Here is a 19,914-nt window from a genome sequence, read left to right as displayed (position 1 = left end):
GTGTACCGGTGTTACGTTATATCGCAGGTTTAATACAAACTTTTTGAGAGTCGTAAGAAACCAGCAGGTTTTAATTAAACAAAGCCCCGAGTAATTAATTTGAAATTTAACGCCCAGGTGCGGATGAAAATGTATAATTAAATTATAATCCTAGTGTTTCTTATAGAATATTCAAGACGCGTGTAAGGAAAAAAAAGGGAGCGAAGGATGTATATAAGTATACGTATATATATATATATATATTTATATATACGTATAGATTTACACCTGCAAGCGGATGCTGGTTATAAATTTTTCTTCGTTTACGCTCTTCGACAATTTTCAATAAATCGCTCGAGTAAATTTAACTTGCACCACGTCAGAACGCGATAAGATTTAACGGTTGAATCGATCGTCGATTTCTCGTTACATAAGTGATTCGAAACAAACCCTTGAAGTTTTCCAATGATGTAGATGAACGCGGAAAAAGAAATATTACATATTTTCATTGCGAGAATTTTACTTTGTGAGTTTAGTTTGTGCGTGTCAAGCGAAAGTTAGGCCGCTGGTGTTTTATACCTACGTGGCTTCCTCGATCGTCGGAAGTGTTAATCAACTAGGTATTTTTACTCTCTTCGGTAAACCCCGTCGTAAATTCTTCACAAAAATAAGCATTTCTTCCCCCAGCTAACGTCAACAATTTGTACTTCTTTCTCCCTAATGTATTGTACTTACCACCTGTTGCACGGTAAAAGAATTTCGCATACCAATACAACCGTGCTACCAGTTATTACAGGAGATGTAATTTTTCGCTACTGTACGTAAATACGATCGTATAGATCGTACGCAATTATCCCAGAATATTCAAAGTCGGAATGAACGATTTCTTACGGATTTTGGATACGCGGGCGATGATCGGGTTGAAAAAACAAATCAAAGCATCTGAAAACCTCCACCATCGGAGTTAAAGCATCTGTATATGTATATATATTTTCATGTCATAATTATTTTTATATCGACTCACCTCTGCAAGGGATTGCGAAATCGGCGACCCGCGCTTGTAGTATTAATCTGAAACAGAGTGATAAAAAAAAAAAACATCAGAAATTAATATCGTGGTTTTTGACAGCGTTTATGAGAATTTCTACAGGTGAAAGTTTCTTTTTTGCGCAGGGTTTCCGAAAAAGAGAAAACGCGACGGTTGTACATCGCACAGCTAGCTGCAGCGAAACAGGATAAAAATGAAAGGGCTAAAGCGCCGGACAAGCTCGGAGAAATACAAATATATATATATATATATATATCAAAACACGGTAAAAAGGATGGAAAGAAAAACGTCCGAACGGCACGCTGTACACTCGACGGGGCGGTTGTAAAAAGGGTTGGGAGAAAGTCTCTTATTTATTGCTCGCCGTAAAAGAAACTAGAAGAGGTTCGCCGAGTCGAAGCTTTTATAAACTCTTTCGAGATACGGATATGCAGGGTATCTATATACATGTATATATATATATATATATATCTGAATCTGATCTCTTCGCCGAGGATTATTCGTCGTCAATTTCCTTCTTGGGGATTCTCATCCTCAGTTTGTACACTTATTTAAAGCTGCAAAAATATTCCCACCGTTACTTCCGATGTGTAAAAATTCTCAGGTCGCGTGAACTTTGAACATAATTGACGGCTTTGAGCTCGCACATCGAACGAGAAATAATCAGCAAGTTTTGGGCTGCCAATTTTACCCTCGGCATATACATATATGTAAACATGAGTTAGAAGACAGTCGGTAGACCTCGGTAACTTCCTGGCACTTACTGTCAATCGTACGAAGAGATGCTTGTCGGAGGCGTGCGAGTCGCTTAGTTATACACACATGACTGTTAACGATCATAATGCGCGTAACGCGCGGCCTCGCGTGGGGACATAAAACAGCTAGACAGCGACTAGACCGTAGGCATGATAGAGAAAATGACAAAGGTTTATATTTTGTGAGCCATTCGGAGGGCGATGATTATGTCATCAGTCCGCGACGCGGCGTAAATAAGTCGGGGAAAAAGTGAGAGAGGAGCGTCGGAGAATTGCGGGTCGTGAAAAAGTTGGCGGTTGAAATTTTTTTTTACGTCCATTTTCCAATCTCGCGCGATCGTTTATTTTTTTCGTCTTTTTTACTAGACGAGGTCAAAGAAATTTGCATACTTATGCCGAGGCCAGCTGGCGGGAAAAAGAAAATTACCAGGCTCAAGGAGAGAAAAGAAACGCTCCGTCGCTTGTCGTAACTACGACGTGTAAGTGCGCGGACACGTGTCAAGCTAAATTACGTCACGTCTCGCATCATGGGGGACAAATTTTTTAACCTCGAAAAAAAAAAATATATGTATATATATACACATTATCAGCGATTGTCACAGCGGAGGGTGAAACTCCGCGGGCGTGATGAGTAATTGCTCGAGTCGTTTCGCGAAACTTTGCGACCCCCGGTATTATATCTGTACATTAACATATACCTACATCGAGGAAGAATAGAGTAGGGAAGAAAGGAGAGCAGCAGACTGTCACGAAGGGTATTTAAGCTTCTTCCCGCAGCGTCGGTTAGAAAAACGTACCGGAAATTATTTCGAGTCAATTACCCGAACGAAATGAACTCTTCGAGTAGAGCAGAGCAGGCCGAAATGGTTGGTCGGAGTGATCGGTGTAGGCAGAGCTTCTTATTTGCAGCAATAACAATTTAGGGGTGATGAAATTTAAGAAAGGTTAAGAAAAAAACGAAGAAAAAAAGAAACAGAGAGGAGCGAGGATAAGAAGAAGCAAAGAAAGAAAATAACGGAGAAGCATGAAGAGTAAGACAACACAGCAGCGTCAGCAGCAAGAGCTCACCTCAATCCCATCGAAATACTCAGGCTAATTGCGTAGGATCGAATCTAGCTTCGTCGACCCTGCTGCAGCACAGCACTAAAAGAAGATCGTTCGAGGAGCGGATTTCCCCATAATTTATTACGCTCGTTCGGAGAGCACTTCGTTCCAACGAAAAAGTAACCAGCCAGAAATAAAATAAGGTGAAACAGGGAAGCACAACGGCAGCGTTGTTGACTATTTCGAACACTTCGTTATCGAAGTAAATTATCGCGAGTCCGCCGCCGCGGCGATGCGAAGGATTAATAAAAAGTGCGTAACCTGGATAATGGGCCGGAGTCTGAAGCTCGCGATTACCAAAAGTGCGCGGAATAAAGCCGGTGGAAAAAACCTAAGCCGAATAAATTACACCGGGTGGGGCTTTCGGCGGCAATTAGCCATAGAACGGAGGCTGCGAGGCCGGCTATGCTCCAGATTCGAATTATATCGGGGTGGTAAAAGGGCCCTCTTGCATATATCCGGGCGTGCAGTCGCGGACTCGAAACGCGCCTCGATCCTCTCGTACAAGATTGCGTAGGCTGAAGTATAAGGTACTCGTGAAAATTTATGCGGCCAGATTATACGAGGCAGTTAAAATAAATTAAACTCGTTTTATCGCGGTTCGTATAATTCATTTGAGTCCCTCCCAACCGTGTGTGTACATAAACACATATGGGGCCTGCGGTCTGTCCTCCGTCCACCCCGCGTATACCTCGGTTCCAACACACTCGCGTGCACGGCGATGATCCACCTTAGACCCAACTTCCTTGTCATCCTCAACAACAGGAGCTCAGACTTTGACAAATTCATGGGTAAAATTATACCCGCAGCGACGTTCAACGATACATGTGGCAGTTAATCCGTTTGTGGAGAAGAAGATTCTTCAGTCCCGTGACAAAGAATTACCCATTCGGTGTCGGTTCAGTAACCACCGGCAGTTACAAGCGTCAAAAGCACCCTTACGTGCGTAAGTCAAATACGCATCGAACCATCCACGTGTAGTGATACAGGTAAATTCCGTGTTCAGACAATGGTAAAGCATTCTCCTTTGAACCAAGTTTGATCGAATCATAACCATGGACTTCAAAAACCGCTGATCGTCTGTGAAAAACGTTAGGATAACTCACTTTGGTGTGATCGAGTCTGGGTCCTTTCTTACATCAAGAGAAACTGGCGCATCGAGAGAAACTCTCGAAAACGAAATGGAAATCCAGTCTCACCCTAGGCTAACCCAATACTGGTTACCCAGACGTTGGTACCTACGTATGCCGCGTATGCGGTCGACGGTACAAGCGAAGCGAGTTGTGCGGGGGTAAGTGAAGGTAATGGGGCTTATCAGGGTGGGTTAGGTAACGTGGCGGTAAGCGGTGGTAAGCGACCATTTCCTAGCCATTCGACCGCCTCGGGGTGCCGTACACGACCTCGTGTATGCTTGGAACACCATGACGGAGGGCACCATACCATGGCGTATACGGGGTACGCATGGCTCGCCGTATCCTGCCTACCGCCTGGTACGTTCTCGAGACCCGATTTACGCGCCTACGGCATTGTTTACGTCTAGCCGAGAGTGACGGTAGGCGATGTACGAGGTCTATGTATCTGTGTATTATATGCCTCTGCTTACAACCCTCCTTATCCCTCGTAATACCTAGGTCATGACCCGCTTCTGCTCCAATCACTGGGATACGTGTAACGCAGAGATCTTCGAGCGAGCTTGCAGACTCCCTCAATCTATTTGCCCTTGCGTCGCAACGATTCGCGCATGTTCATCCAGCGTCCACGGACCATTTCACCTCGGCGATTATTCTACCCTAAAAACGATTCGGATGATAAAACTGTTCTTGTTTCGGTGAATTGAGTGAATTGGTACTCTGCACTTGCTTTAGTATAATCTGCAGGAAAGTGTTGATTCTAGACGCAAGGCTAAATTGTCGTTTCTTGCTTTCGATACTGAATATTAATTGCAAAAACCGTTTTTCAAACTCAAGTTCTATCTTTGCAAGCGGGGTAGTAGTGTACAAAAATTCTTGTAAATATAAGCTCGGACCATAACACTAATCCCAAATTTCGGGAATACTCTACCTTAGTTCATGATTAAGTAATTTCTCCGCGTAGGCTTTAAGATTTGAGTTTCTTACCAAGGTACCCATGCTGAAATTAATTCTGAGACGAGTAATTTTTCTCCTCAGCGAGTTACCTTGGCAGTGGAGAAAGAATTAGCTGTCTCAGAATCAATTTCCGCATGTCTACGTGCAGGACAAGAAGAATCATAAGTCATCTTGGCTGTATAATATATTGCCTTTTTTCTCTATCCACTTCGCTTCTCTTGGGTTTTTAATATCGATACATATGCATGCGAGCATCACGGAAGCGAATAAATCTTCTCGGGATATCCTTAGGTTGGACAGAGAGAAAGTGAACCTCGGAAGGAAACGGGAATAAAAAAGAAGCACGATGCACCCCGCGTACCTCTCTGCACACAGATACGTTTTAATAAATTCTCGAACGGAACATGTCGTTTTCATCTCTTTTTTTCTGACCAAAGCTTTTTTCTTTTATCAATTTATTTTTTTTTCTCTCTTTTTTCCTTCCCCAAGTAATCCATGCACAGGGTTCGTAAGCAAGTCTTCTCGAAGGTTTTTCCATTCGCTACTCTTTCGGCATTCCTCGATCAGTGAATATAGGTAAAAAAAAATCGCGTATAAAGTTCAGTATAAATGTCGGAGAAAAAGAATTAGGGGTTGCTTTATGCACCGCAACAGTCCATTCATCCCCTCTGGCGTTATGTCAATAGCATCGACATTCACCCACTACGTTATGACGATTCTGACGAAGTACCCTAAAGGTCATCGCTAAATACCCGCGAGTGTCGAAGAACGAAAATAGCCGTGGGGACCAACCCTGCAGCAATTCAGAGGTGATCAGGGTAATGACGCAGGGCTACTCAGCCTCGACTTATAACGCGTCGTACAGGTGCGGAATGGCGGGTCGTACGCGCGGACCTGAAGAGACCCTGGCAATTTGGGGGACCATCTACGTGTTTACATAATCAGGACGGCGAGGGCGGCGGTCCCCGAAGAGGAGGAGGAGGAGGGGGGCGGACGAGGAACGCGCGGAACGTAATATCGTGGGTTTAACCGAGGCCAAGGCGGCGGGCTGATCGGCCATGTTCCCTGCCCCCAACCCTCAGTCACCCCAGCCGCGCAACCCCCGGGACTCGGTATCCCTGGAATAATCCAGCGTATAAATTGGATTGTCGGAGGGACATGGCCGAGACCGAGGAGCCGAGGAGGGCGCAATAAAGGAGAATAAGAGAGAGGGGCGGGGGTGGGGGAAAAGGATCGTTCCCGTCGCACATGTTCCTCGTCTGGGGGAGGATGTGCATCGAAATGCATGCTCATTTCAGACACGGACCGTGCGCAACAATTCATAGCTAGTCTGGATCATTTCGATGAAAATTTGCACGGATTTTACCACTGAATTTCTTTAAGAATCCTGCGATCTCGTATGAGTTTGCAGAGGTATTTTTACACCGCTTTATCTGACATCGCGCGTCGCGTTAATCAATCTCGATTCTTTCCACACTTCCACGATAATTCTCACAGCTCTGGGAACCGGTCCAACAATCGTAGACGTGTTTTTGAATACCATGTAAACGGCTGCTGAAGGACTAGAATGTCGAACGGACGTTGCGGCTCAATCTTGAAACCCGTTTCTTTCCAGAAAGAATTTTTTCGACACTACCGTTAGACGGTGGTTAGACACGGAAGGATTTCAAACCTTTGGTATCCAGTCCGTACTTTTGTAGGAATCGTCTGATTTTTGTAGACTGTGATTCTAAACTCGGATAAAGATTGATATTTTGAAGAAGAGAAAAAAAAAAAATTAGAATCGATTACGCCGTAATTTTATTTGTAGGCAAAAGTTACTACATTACTGAAAAAGTTTCGTGTTTACAAATCAACGGACGACCGAGCGTGTTTTCTCTCGATATAAATTAAGGAATAATGAAAATAGACACAGAGTCGGATACATCGAGCAAGAGGGTGCCTAGAGATCGTGTGGATTCTAGAGGCGAGAACGAGTTTGCGGGCGGAGTGTGGGGGAGATCTGCAGGGTCTAGGGTACGCAGAAATGGAAGGAGGGAAAAAGAGCCGAGTCGCTCCTGCGGGATATAAGACGGGCAAGACCCGCTCACTCAAATCTCATTACTACGGAACAAACATGCAATATGTGACAATCGTCGCGTAAACATGCCGGTCTATTGGCCCGGTATTCTCGCCAGGGTGCGAGATGAAGGAAGGAAAGAGGAGGAGTTCCGTGAGGAAAAAAACACGACGGGTAACTCGCCGAGAATTTCCTCCTACACGGACACGCACGTCCTGGTATATATAGGTATTATTTTCTTGCCGGTCCTGCGGGATTAGGGGGACGGGGATCGGATCGGCTTCGCCCACGCCTGTGCAACTTGCTCTCTCAATTTTTTCTTCGCACTCTCTTTCTTCTCTCTGTATATATCTCTCTCTCTCTCTCTCTCCCCCCCTTTCGGGTTACCAGTACCTTGTATCAAGACGGAGCCTCCTCGAAGCCACACCATCGACGAAGGTCCGCACACGGCTCACCTTTCGGGAATTCACCTTCTCCTCGTCGCGGCTCACGCATCCGCCTCAATTTCCCACTCGCGTTGTTTATTCACGAGCAAAATGTCAACTTCTGTTATTCATGCGTCAATTTCGACCCGGACCATCCGCGTGCCTCCTCCGCGATACCTGCTATTTTTTTTTTTTTTCTCTCTCTTATAAAGTATGAACAATTTCATACAGGGCTCAAGTTTCCGCCGGGTTACAAGGCGGCCATGGATGGTGGGTGTAGCCGTGTCACCATTACTGGGTGGAAAGCGGGGGTGAAATTGAACGATGGAGGATAAATCGCCAGCGTTTAAAATAATGCGGTAAATTTCACCGCGGTATAAATATTATACCCCTAACTCCCGATATACCTACAGGACCGAGGTGTGAGAATCGAGGAATTAAAGCACAAGGGTATAATATTCTTCCTGAAAAGAGAAACCCCGAGCCATACTTGTTCGATGAGGTATTTTTAGTACAAGAAACCACGAACATCGATAATGTCGTTGTGAAACCCCGGTACTGCCTCTGCCGAATAAACGTAATATGCAAACGCAGAACGTCACGAGGAGAATGAGAGCCGCGATAAAAATGAAAGAAACTAATAAAAATATTTCTTTTATCTCCCCCCCCCCCCCCCCCGCCCCCACTTTCCGGCAGTTTCGCACTGATAAATTATTCCCGATTCGCTTCTCTCTCTTCGATACATCTTTGCTTATAGAGCAAAACAACGCTCGAGTTCAACCGATATATAGGTCGAAGTGCCTTCCCCAGTTCGCGGGGTCCACAAATAGACACTAAACCGAGCGAGCTGTTCGTTCACCAAAATATCTTAGATTCCCGATAATATCGGAAGAGTTTACTGTTATCGTTATACCCGCAGACATCCGAATCGCCTAATTGCTACCCTGATCGATCTGTCGATCGATCGATCGAACCGAGCCCAAATAAGTTGCAAAGAAAGCAACACCGCAGCCAAAAATAAACCCGCTAAATAATACCCCTGCGCTTCCGGTTTCCGGCGAAATAAAATAAGCCCAACCTGCAGCAGCAGCATCGGGACGGGGAACGAGGCGAGGTAACAAGATTGCCTCGCCAGACGGTGAAATGGTAAAAGTTCCTCCGAAGGGGTATAAGCGAAAAGCCCGAGGTCGAAGGCACAGGTCGCTGCGATCACCCCCGCCGGTTGATGCAGCCACAGCTGTGCCTCGCGTGCCCTTTCCCTCTCCCATTGCGAGACGCCCTTCATCCCCCTGCATTCCCATTTCGCCAGTCGTGTACGCGTGTCTGTGGATCCACACCCGCATGGGAAAATAAACGTCCACGTTTACTCGTGCGTATGGTGTTCGCGTCGTGTGCCTACCTACCTACCTTATACGTATTGGGCTGGGTAGAGAAATAAGGGAAGAGGTCTCGACGGCACCGAAATGGCATCGAAACTTTTCAGGGCTGTGTTCGAGCGGTCTGTGAGGGCCAGCTTGGCCTGTGTTTGTGAAACCGTGCGCTGCCCGATTCGATGCTGAAATTCGCCGACCGCCTGGTTCGCTCCGTGGCATCCCCATGGATCGATACTGCTGCCTCCGAGCTCGCACTCTCTGTGGTCGAGACACTCCCTTCGTTCTATTCTGCCTGCACTCGCGCCATCGATGCTGCAACCCCCGACTCTACGTGTCTGCTCTCCGGTGTTTTTCATAATTTTTTTCTTTGTCTGAGGTTTTTTTTTTTTTGTCTTCTACTTCTCGAAAAATCACGCAAACTATCGAGCAGCTCGATAGCACATATATCTTATACGCGATGCGTCTGTGTCTAGCAGTAGCGAAATTGGAACTAAGATTGAAGCAAACAAAACTTATCTCGAGACTTTCTTCGTCTAACTAGAAATGAAGAAGTTAAAAAAAAAAACAAATTGCGAACACAGCAAGGATTTCGGATAAGTTTCGTTGCACGGTCTTTGACTAAATGACTGAAACAAAAAAATTATAGCTCCATAAGAGAATTGTATGTTATTAAATCTCTCATTCAGTGGCAGAGAAATCAACGTACGATGTTATCTGCAGCAGAGCATGAAAAACTGTCAAGTCCGTTTTGTTTTTTTTCTTATTTTTCTGTCAGATGAAATAACCATTCGAGGAGAAGAAGAATGAAAATAGTCAGAACATCAAGACGATAAGAAGAAGGGAGCAGGAAAATTTTGGGGTGAAACAATATCGTTGTTTTAATTAGTTCGACGTTCAATTCGTCGGCAATTTACGTCTAGCCGAAGGGACCGCGAAGCGAGCTTTCCCTGCGAACTGAGATAGGTGCGTAAGACATTCCGGAATATAGTGAGCCTGGTGTATAGGTGTATAGGTGTAGGCGGCGCGTGTTCTCAACTAATTAGACTTCCTGAGAGTACCACCACCACCACCACCATCCAGCCGCCACAGTTATAAGGTCTTCTTCCATCCCTTATACACGTTGCGCTGCTGCCGGTGAATGAACGAAGAAGAAGGGTTGCGAGAATACCGAAAGCCCGACGCTCTCTGATAGGCGCAGGGATTTTGCGAGGCACCGGCGATATCCGGCAGCCAATTTTCTCGGCTCTCTTATACGAGGACAAAGAGGCAACCCCTAACCTTCTTCCGGGTTTCGGCGATAAAAATATGCCCCTCGTACCGCCGCGAGTTTTTACTTCTTTTAGTCACGTTGCTTCTACGGGGGTTGTTGAAGTATACGACATACAATTGCGCCAGACTTCATCTTTTTCTTACTTCAGTTATATTATATCAATGAAAGATAGTATTATCATCTAACCTTGATTCGCAACGCATGGATCGTAATTAAATATTTCGATTTTGTTCTATGTCGCAGGTGAAATTCGGATGCTGTGCCGGTACAGGGTGACTCAGAGGAAGGGTTAAGAGGAAGAGGGAATGAAATAGAGCCGTACTAGGAGGACTCGAAGTGAGCGAGCGAGTGAGTGAGTGGGCGCGTGCGAGAGAAAGAACGAAAGAACTTCCAAATCGACTCGTTTGTTTACCTGAATATACGAGGGCTCGCTTTTCCCTCTCTGTGGGGGACATGCCAAGCAAACATCGCCTGTAACGCTCCACCGCCTATGGATACCAAGGCCCGAGTACGCGTATCCACGTGCGAACCACAGCTTATCTACCAGATGAAAGCTCCCGGAGTGTATTTCTTCCTCATGCAGTTTTGATCCTTTACTCACTCAGCCGACAGTGCGTACCCCCGTCGTTTTGTCTCGGTGAAAATGTAATGAGTGACTGGATGAAAAGGAGAGAAAACGAGGACAGGATTTAAGCTACATGAAAACCGCCGTAAGAACCTATGAAAAATATTATCCCAGCCCTATTTATGTCTGCATTATAACCAAACTACGTTAACAATTAGACTTGGACGATGCTTAAGGGACTCGGTAATGCGACGACATTTTCCACCCAATAATCCTAAACGGTCATTCAACAATTACCTACATATGGACGGGTTACAACCCACTGGGCAGGACTCGGTCAACCGTCCAAAGATCAGGCCAGAGATATGTCGTTAGGAAAAGCAGAGACCCCGGTATTTCCTGCGTCGGGTAACCCAGCGTGAGTAGCGTACCTCGTAGGTGGTAGGTACATGCGTAAATTATACCCGTACGTTGTCGGGTGGAATTAAACGCGATGCCGAGTGGCTAATAAAGTCATCAAAACGAAGCGTCAACACCGCTTGCGACAAAATTGAATCCCCCAAATGTCGATGGTCAGGAACCACGCGTTACGCCGAGGAACTTCTCGTCGTACGCATAAGCATTCGTATCGAGCATCGCCGTTTTGCGTTACTAAACGACCCCACATCGATGTCGGATTACTTGGAAGTGCAGCGGTTAATATTCGCGACGCAAGATCAGAACAGACGAAGTCATTGTGCATGCTGCTCAAACTTTGTTCAACTCGCGAATTATAAACGCTCCCGGGTGGCCGAGCGTCTCTCTGCGGGACTCGGCTTCACCTCCAACGATGCATTCACTCGCCCCTAGAATTCTCTCGCGGGATTATATATCTGGGTGTAGGTAGCGTATACACCTACACCGCCATCCAACTACGCGGGGCTTTTGTAAATTAGCTCTTTTCTCAGACACGGCGGGGAACTGGAGGTACGAGAAAATTCAGAGCGCGACCCAGAAAGCAAATTCGACGTTTTCCAACTGGATGTATCAAATCCAAGCAATTCATTCTCTTCTTCCTATCAAAATTTCTACGGCGGATTGTCGAAAACTCGGCGGATAACAATTTCTTATTAACGTTACTGTAATTCATTCGACACAAGTTAGAATGCTTCTGCAGACACACATTTGAAATGCCAGAATGTAGAATTCATTCGGTCCAGCTTCTCGCTCGGCTCAAATGAACGAACAGGTATATTGAGTTACTTGTCAGTTTCTGTTATGTGTAAAATGTTTGCGGCGGGGGGGAATTGATTGGGTAACACTTACCAAGCTTTCGAGGCGTTCCCAAGATCGTTGTGCAATGGACGACGGCTGAACGTCAACGGTTTGTAAATGCGCTCCCGAGAGTACCGATCCGATATCGTTATCTGAACCGCTGGAAGTAAGTGCTCGAGTTGGGCAACGCATTCCACCAATCACGAATAGAGAATTTTCATTGCACACTCACGCGTCTCATGCCCGGAAATCAATTAACCCGAATAGTAATCAACGCGGCAGTTTCAACGCCGGCTGCATTCACCGATTAGAATATACGAGTGAGAAAAAAATTTTAATCGTGTTTAACGTCTCTTTCTTTCTACTTCTTTCAATTGATCTCGATCAGCATCGTAGGGCGGCTCCTTTCGTTGATGTATTTATTTATTTTTTTTTTCTTTTGTTTTTTTATGCTTCTTCTTTTTTATCCTATTTAAAAATTGTGTTTCCTAATTGATAGTAACGAAAACGCAGATTGCCCGGCGTAGTAAGTCCACTTGAGATGCGATCGGTTAAAAGGATCTACGAGTCGAGTGTTGTTGAGTGGCTTACGACTGGTTGAGCGCGGGCGTTTGATTTATGACGGTTTAATGCATCGGCTAGGTGTCTTTACAGCCTCGTAAATAGGATCAGTCGTTCGTTGTCCGACGGAATTTCACGAGGATTCGCGATGCGTGCAATGCTGGGGGTCCGTAAGTAGGATCGTTAATCCGACTATACCTGCTTAATCGTGTATAACCGCAGATGTAGAACAGGAATACAGCGAGTCCCTGATCGAATGTCAATTTTTAACGACCCGATCCGATCACCGGATGATCGTTCGATTACGTCAAGCTTACACGAATGAACAAGCGGTAATTCCGAATGAGTAAATAATAATTAATTACAGAGAAACGGATTAAACATCATTCCGTGTTTTCGACAGGCGATTGAGCGACTCCCCGGAGGATCGACGACGTTAATATCCTTGGGTTGTCACTAACGAGGAGATAAACGGAGGAGCATCGTTGAACCGAGCGTTTTGGAGGGACGACAACTCGTTTGACAAATTTATTAGTCCCTACCCCGTAATACCGATGCAGTCAACCCGTCGTCTGGTCGTCAGAGTCGACCCGAAAGCCGCCGCCTCGTTTCGTCACTCTGGCAATCCCGTTGGAAAACGCTGAAACGAATGTACAAGAAAGAATTTTCTCGCCCTCCTCCTCGTCGCGTCGATTTCCCTCGCCAATAAGAAGAGTAAAATAAACATCGACGATAATTTCCGCCAACTTATTCACCGCGGAGTTGAATATTTTTCGTGCGGAAAAAAAAAAAAAAAAAAAGGAAGAATAAGGGATTAATTGTGTAACTCGTTAATTAGACAATTGATGATATTGACGTTGAAAAATAATTACGCACGTAGCTGCACCCTGTCATTGGCAATAAGATAAAAATTCTATATGCACCTTACAACCAGCTTCGGGATCAAAGTGCGCTGCGGTGCTGCGTGTTGTCGGTCGACAGTTTTACAGTTAATTCATTAAAACGTTATATTACGCGCGAGGCTTGGAGAGTTTACCCTGCGTGGAAAAATATTTTTGTAATATGGTCAGTGCGTATATGCTCATGGCGAGAGGGAAAGAGATAAGGAGAGGATAAAATACGGGGTAAGGTGGCGTGTACGGTGTGCAAAAGGAACGGCCTGCTTGCGGGCAGTAAACATTCGTTTTTACGGTCAATTAAGTACCTACGTACATACTCTCTGATACCCGGTGAAAAGAGACGAAGCAGAATTTCGTTTTTTATTTATTCATTTTATTTATTTATTTATTTATTTATTTATTTATTTTTTTGTTTTTTGACAATACAGCCAATGAGGATCAGAGCCATTCCAATTCGAGGCCGAAAATATCACGTTACGCGACCATCGAGATTCTCCATAATCGCACACAATTTTCAGCAAGAACGCGCGAACACGATTTTTACGGGTAAAAAAATCACATTCAATTACCGTGAAAACTGAAACTATACCCGCATCGGGATATACTTGTAAAAGCCGTGCGGATTAATGCCGGTAATATTTTTAACTTTATCGCTACGCTGGCGCCGCGATTACGCCTAAAAATTACTCCAAGGTTTGCATAATTCAGACCCGATTAGGCGGCCACCTATTGTTCTCGACCTTGTCATCACGTATGATGTATAATCGCGTGGGTTTGGTATTCAGCTTGTTTCATTTATACCTATATTATAGGTGAAACGGGCGCGCGTAATTCTCAACGCCAAACAAAACGAGAAATTACATCTTTAGCACTGTAATCATCAATTTAGAAGCAATAGCGTAACATATTACGACGCGGCAAAACGACAACGTGGCGTTCGTGTCTGGCATAAATATGTATACCGCAATTTGCCTGGAGAGTCTTGTGTCGCTCTAATCACAGCATAATGTTGCGATTACACAATACAGATGTATACTTTACGTCTGTATGAAAATGCAGGAAATACCGTTTCGAAATGTCGGTAATTCGATCACGAAACAAGGCAACGGAAATTGTAAATATGTATAATATAAGTCTATAAATACTGTGAATTGTAAATTAATAAAGATAAGTATGTGTGTTTGTCTTTTCCTGTGGTACTGATCATTCATTGACATTCCTCCGGGTTATTGATAGTCGGATAAAAATCAAAATCAGTTTATCTCACATGTAAATTGCTGGTGTAATTTTACCCAGCCAACGATGTAAATGCAGCATCGAAGCCAGCGAAACTTTGCCAACGCAAAGATCTGTGAGTAAGGTCAGTACTTGTAGATGATATATCAGCTGGTGCAGAAGCATAACCGTCACGTGCAGACCGAGTCAATCACCGTTGAACTGTATGTGTGTCAGAATAACTGTATGTCAGATTTATAAGTTATAATGTGAGTTTGAACCGAATCGCGGTTGATATAAAAATTTTATTACATGTAATATATCACGTCGTAATATTTCTATTCGTACATTTATCATGCTCCAAAGGTTAAACGAAGTTTAACAACATCCGCCTCGCTCCAAGATAATGACTCAATGCACACACCAACGTCTAATATCATGCTCATGAAGATCCGCTCGAGCTAAAACGTATATAACGTATATAGATTTTGTCTCAGGGTTTTAATAGAGCAGTTTAATTCGAAACAAGTGTGAAAGAACAGAGAGAGTCTGAATATTTCATCGATTTATCGTACAAGCATATTTTTCCATGTTTCGTCTAGAACGATGAGAAATAGAAACTTCTGAATAAAAGTTCTGATATCGAAATTCAGCTGTGCATATAATCTGTTCGACGAGTATTAAGCTCGAGTCTCCAAGAGTAGACGAGAAAAAAATGACATCGTGTATGGCAGGGTTTTCTTAGGGGATCGAGAATTCCGTGTAAACGACTTGGCCGTTGGCCTCCTCCAGGGACTCTCTGACCCGTCGGTCAGAGGGCAAAATGAGATGTGAATTAGAAGTGGAGAAAGGGGTGGGCATCGCGAATTCCTAGGCCCCGGAAGACCGCTTGTCGACATCAGCGTGATACTTGCGTTGCAAAATTTTCAGGTAGGTACTCTTACCGTACAAGTGTTTCATTCGTGGCGGTGGAAATAAAATCGAGGAACGCGTTTCGGCGTCGTAAAGCCACGGAAGTAATTACCGTTGGGAGCATTTTAAGCCGAGTCCAGACCACCCCTGGCATCACCGAGTATTCCAGGCCACGCGGTTAGTCTAGTCGTCGTGTTTTTAAGGGGGTTCGACCGCGTTTGGATCACCCGCAGCATCTAGCGGGCAGCCGGTGAGTCGCAGAGTTCGTCAATCCGCCACGAGATGGCGCCCCGAGTCACGACAAAGATGGCCGAGCCTTCGGCCTTCCCGATTGGCCAAGAGAGAGGCGGCCATTATGGATTCCTAGAATAGTTTGCATAATGATCGCCACCATGGCTGGCGCTGCGACCAATTACGTCACTCCGAGGAGGAGTTCGACCCTACGGCCAACGGCCCCGAGATACGCCCCTTTCCAACCAGACTCCACATCGCCATGCTTCGCTCCGAAATGTAGTAATATGAGCTTTCAGTTGTATGCTGCTTGTACATCGAGCTTTGTAATCCCGATACGAAAAAGAAATATTGAATAATTGATATTGTAAAATGAACCGATCGATCTACGCATGTATTTTTATTGCTGTTCATTTCCAATTTCTGTGCGATGACTTCTAAAAAAATGTTACGTGATACGTATTGCAGATTCGACAAAAGAAAAATAAATAAAAAATAAATAAAACTGCAATTCCGGTTTCGGATCCTGTTTCGCAATTATTCGCGTCGCTCGTCACACGCGATCGTCTCACGATACCTACTTCCATTTGTATGTATCTCGAATTGATCTGTGAAGGAATGTGTAGACGATGACGAATCGTGAAAAAAATCACTAACTATCCCTTACGTCCGGAAACGATACCTTTAACGGGTTGCAATATAATCGAATAACTTGATCGGTACGTGCGAAACAAGAAAAGGGTACATCGGAGTTGACTGACTGGAGGACAGTGAACGGTACCGGGGAATAATATCTCCTCGTAAAAGATTTTATGATGAAAGCGGTAATAAAATTGCGTCATTTAAGTGGACCGTAAGGTTGAGCGAGTCGACGTGTGAGGCAACGTGACGGCACGAGGCGGAAGTCTCGGTCACTCTCACTCTCCGTTGCTTCTCTTTTTTACCTCCAGACTGGACTAGGTATCACAACTGCCCCGCGAACGGGCCGAACTGATATATGTGTACGGGAGACCTTGAAAAGGTGGAAGAGGATGAACGATGAACGATGGTTTACGAGACTCTTGATGGTCCGTTTGGTCTTACAGGTAACGTGCGGTTGTAGTCTTCGGTGGCTGAACGGATGTGGATATAGGCGCAGAAAACAACCGGCCAACACCACCGCCCATCCACCCACGCTCGCATACCCACAACAAACCGCTTCACCGCCAAGACACCAGTCGCGGCATCGACTCTCCACGTGTAAAAAAGACACTCTAACCACCAGCTACGCGTACGCCGGTTAGGTATAGGTGCGGCAGTGCCGTTGCGCTCATAAAAATGTAACGAGCCTGTAAACGGTCGTTTATATTGCCTCGCTTTTACACCCGCTTTTGCTCGCATTGAGACAGGTCGTGGTCCCCTTGGATCCGCTCGCGCGTCACGTCATCACCGGTAGCCAATTTCTTCGCGGTCCTTGTTCGACGTTTCCAACATTCACACCTGAACGTCGTCCTGAAGAGTAACGTTGTGCACTGTACATGTAGCATCGATCGACAACTGAAATAACGACGTAATTTCTCAGTACGATCGAATCTTCACACGACGATCATGGACCACGGTCAACGGTCCAAATTATAAGACGCAATCTCTGGGTCCACTCGTCGTTAATGAAAAGGTCCGAATGGTGGACCTGAAGCTAATATGATCACCTACGCGGTGAAGCGTTCCCGATTCGCTGTCGAAGGGTAGACCCTAGCTGGCCTTGACACTGACCTACAATAACCTGTACGGTGGCTTGACCCACTGCCGTAATACGTATGTGCAGAGCGTGTACATAAACGTGAGAGGGACTATCCTACTCGTGTTTTATGTACATCGCGTAACCCGAACGACCAACCGCTACTATACCTACCTCGTTTCATTCACTCTAAAAAGTTTATTGGCGGTCATAAAAGGCGAGAGAGCGTTTAGCTTTACTTAAAGAGAGTCAGCCGGGTGTATACGCGTTGGTATTATATATCCTCGCGCCGTAGGTATATAACAACCCACAACAACTAGGTATCGTCGTCTTCGGTGTGCTCATTCATCCCTGTCTTCATCCCCTGCAGCATCCGGAATGAATTTAAAGTGGACCACGACGGTTGTGAATTCCCCATTTTTACATTCCGCCGACTTGATGATCCGTCAAGGTTGGAAAGGGACCGGGTCACGTTGTTTTTTTCTTTATTTTTCTTTCAGAAATAGATCACATAAAGGCAACTAGCCTGTACTATTTTCAATGGTTAGTCACTTTCGAATTGTTCCAGCAGATTAATCGATCGCGATAAGTCCCAAGCACCGAATGTTCAGACTTCTCGACATGATGTAAAAATTGGTGATCCCTCTGAAAAAGTGACAACAATATCACTGTTGTTCGGGGTGTAGGAGCGAAGCCGAAATGAAATTGCGAGGCAGCATGGCCAACGAATTCCGAGTAACCGATCAGCGGCGGTCCCGAGTCAAGATCGGTAAAGATAACGTGTAGACTGCAGCGCATGATCCGGGGCAAGTAATGTGAAACGGAAGATTGCCACTTACTCCGAGATCCCGATGAATATCGGAGCCGGTGGGGAAGAAGGCGAGCTAAAAAGGGAATCGAGTGAGACGAACAAATGGAAAAGTTAGGTAAGTACGTGGGGGACGCTTTTGTCGGTCGGGGAATATAAGGTGTTAAAATCGGCGCGGTCCCTCGACTCTCGGCATTGTGATTCCAAGACGCGTTTATTTTTCCCGATAAACTGGATTTAAAAAACCCGGAGCCAGCTACGGCTTTGATCAAGCCTTAAAATACCCGGGTTTAAAAAACAGATATCGCCTTTTCAGCCGTCTGAAAAGTTTCATCCGAAAGTCACGGTAACGAAGAAGAATCGGAGACGTATATTCGTTTCGACTGGAAAACGTGTCTCGCGATGCCATCGTTTCAAAGCGTCTGATTCCTTCCTCCTCCTCCCCTTAAATTCCCGTCCGCAAGAGTCACGTTCGCGGTAAATCTCGCTCTTGCACGTATACACGCACAACGAAGGACTGGTTTAAATATTTACTCGCTTTACTCGTTTAAACAAACATCTCGAGCTTGGCCGAAGGGTAGGTGTGCCTGGTGAACAACGCCAAGGATCACGATTCGAGCCACTTGCAGCGCTCGCTCAAGCTTACTTCGTACTCGAGTATAAGTGTTTGATGGAGTCCAATATGGCCGCCAGTCGAGAAACCCGTTCCCGTGTCTAAAGTTTAATTACACAGGCACAGGCACGCGTGACTGTGCGGGTAGATATACGATCGCTGCTAGAGAAAGAGAGAGAGAGGGAGAGAGATAAAGAGAGATAGCGAGAAAGAGAATTTTTTTTGTTGTTGTTTTTATTCATGTCTTTACCGCTCGATCGTAAATAATAGATTTATTATAATTCCTCACGCGTCTCTAGCGGTATATACATATGCTAAACGGATGAACGATCGAACCGATTATTATACACCGAGCGGAAGCCGCGGTTATATAGCTTGCTGAAAATAATTACCGCGCAATTATAATCTAATAAAATATTCCTCCGACGTACAACTCTGACCGCGTGTTTGTTAAACTGTAGACGTTATACCAGTCAAAGATCAATAGCGTAAGAAGCAATTTGCTGCAACTTTGTACTGTTACGTGTAAATGTATCATTGAAGATTGATGAAAAAATGTATACGTACATCGTAATTACCGACCATGAAAAACATCGCAAGAAATTTCAAGGCAAGAGACGATAGGTACTAGGTTAGTTGTTATTTGCTTCGGTACTTCAGTGTGTAAGCGTTGCGTGAACAAGCCAAGAAACGAACATCCAAAACGAGCAAATTACAACTTCTGGCTGATTAGTCACCAGAGTTGTCTGGTTGCACCCAAAGCTCAAAACTCTTCAGGCGCTTCTATTATAACCGAACTGCGGCCAGACGCTGGAAGGCTCAGCACGGTCTGAGTCGTCTGTTCATAAATATTCCTCGAAGTTAAACCCATAAAGAATAGCCGCAGGCAGGACCGAAGGGTTAATTTTTTGTTCAAGACATGCATACATATATACATATATATATATAAAAGGATAAAAAGAAGAAATGGTAGAAGACAGAACAGAATAAAGCTGCATGCTCGACTCCGCGTCAGAGTCCGAAAAAAACATGAACCAAA

The 19,914-nt window shown here is 45.0% G+C and overlaps 1 long non-coding RNA gene across 1 annotated transcript in view; it reads right to left on the bottom strand.

The window, feature by feature from the left end:
- Positions 1–918: 918 nt before the first annotated feature.
- LOC124298051 (uncharacterized) overlaps positions 919–19,914 on the bottom strand; it is a 44,725-nt gene continuing 25,729 nt past the window's right edge. The window contains exon 3 of the long non-coding RNA XR_006906717.1: positions 919–1,050. This is a non-coding gene — a long non-coding RNA (uncharacterized LOC124298051). The remainder of the gene's footprint in view (positions 1,051–19,914) is intronic.

Source organism: Neodiprion virginianus, chromosome 1 (assembly GCF_021901495.1).
Source record: "Neodiprion virginianus isolate iyNeoVirg1 chromosome 1, iyNeoVirg1.1, whole genome shotgun sequence".
NCBI lineage: Eukaryota > Metazoa > Arthropoda > Insecta > Hymenoptera > Diprionidae > Neodiprion > Neodiprion virginianus.
This window is presented reverse-complemented; position numbering and strand designations above follow the sequence as displayed.